The sequence below is a fragment of the Hippocampus bargibanti genome, linkage group LG09, assembly GCF_051943395.1.
Source record: "Hippocampus bargibanti isolate YZ-2025 linkage group LG09, ASM5194339v1, whole genome shotgun sequence".
NCBI lineage: Eukaryota > Metazoa > Chordata > Actinopteri > Syngnathiformes > Syngnathidae > Hippocampus > Hippocampus bargibanti.
Window position 1 is genome coordinate 8,340,625 of NC_142742.1, and position 1,876 is coordinate 8,342,500.

Genomic DNA, 1,876 nt, shown 5'->3' on the forward strand with positions numbered 1-1,876 from the left:
AAGGTATGACTGTACTTAGTAACGCCAAGGCCAATTTTACGACACATGCGTGTCATTTCTTTTGTCGCAGGGTGCCCTGCCATGAATCTCAAATTGACGAACAACATGTCTGTGTGCATGTGCGTGTCCCCCAGATTGACAAAATGACAGGATGGAATATTCTAATTTGCTTTAAAAGGGCCAAGGCTGCTATAATCTGCATGACTGCTCAATTATTAAACATCCTGTTCACTTACACAGAGTGACGTTGCTCACCCCCACAACCCCCCCCCCCCTCCACACGCACACACTTGCATGTGAGCTGCAAATAGAAACAATGAGAAATGAAGTATAAGTGATATATCGCAAGCAGAAGGCGTCACTCTGCTGGTTGTATAATTTCACCCGTCAATTATTTTCACCTTCAATCATGCGTGAGAACATATTTGGTCACTTATGAGGCTACTGATAAAAAAAGAAGACAATTTAGACCAAATATTGGATGAATATTAATTAGATATCTGTTTTCATGGAATGAATATCAGTAATCGCTCACTTTTCGCGGTTAATGGGGACCAGGACCACCCGCAATAGATGGAAATCTGAAAAATAGAGTTACGGTGATACCTTGGTTTACGACCTTAATTGGTTCCCAGACATAGTGTATAAAGCGAAAAGTGTGTATCCCAAAAAATAATTTCCCATAGGAAACCATTAAAATGAGAATAATCCGTTCCCAGGTCCCCATAAAACATAATTTTCTCCTTTCTAATTTTCTAAGCCTTAAAACTCCACAAAATATACTTTATTATATGTATGATAAATGTGCTATGGTATTATAATTAAAGAAATAAACTGTACTGTATGATAAAGTCGTTTTATCGACCTTTGTGATGGTCGATGGCTTGATGGAATGGAGTGGCCAGTTTCATCAGCATTAAACACTTGATGAGGAACGTAACCTTCTTGGAGGTGCTTTCTCTGCGATCATTTTACCTAGTTCCTGTTCTGTTCTGTTTAGCTGGGTTAAGTGTACAGATGGCTTGTGCGGGTTATTGTGGTGCCTGATTGATGGGAATTTTAACCTTGCAGTCTACACTCTGCCTTTGAACTATCAAAGTTGAAACGAGTCCAAATTTCACTGTTTTCTATTCATTTTGTCACTCTCTCTCTCTGTCGTCTGCCTGTCTCTTTAAAGGACAACCGACGTCACTTTTTTGTTTCCTAACTGACATCAGAAAAACGTTTTATAGCATCTAAAATACCCAAAACACGCAGTCTGATATTTTTATTCAAATGCAAAACACCAATAAAAATGACTTAAAAAAAAGTGTCCAAAATCAGCAAAAAATTGAGCTGCGAATTGGGCATTTTCAGAAAGTCCCGCCCCAGTTCGTGACGTCACGTCAAGACGTCTTGCATTGCTGGAGAATCAAAACAATGGCTTCAGATTCGGAGAATATGCTTTCTTGTTACACATACAGTTATGAATATGATTCATATAGTTCTGAAGAGGAAAGCATACATGTTTGTAATCAATTAAAGAATTTATTCCGTGTCATTTTGAGGCATCTGGACTGCAATGTAGTGTATCAGAAAAGAGGCAGAAAATGTTTACCTCTTGTAGACATGACAGTGTATTGCGTTTCCACAGGTTGATACTTTCCTTATATGAGCTTGGACGCCCTCTTCTGCTGCAACACGAGGTTTTCAGACCAAACAAGCATTGACGTGATGGAAGGACTGCTACAATGTGTCCTTTTTTTGGTCAGGGGCGTTCCTTCAGTGACGTCACGTACGGACTCATCACCAACTCAAAAACAAGACTTCCGGAATATTCTTAAAACGTAACGTATAGCTATATGCGCTGGAATCTTTGTAAAATACGCTCAGTAGA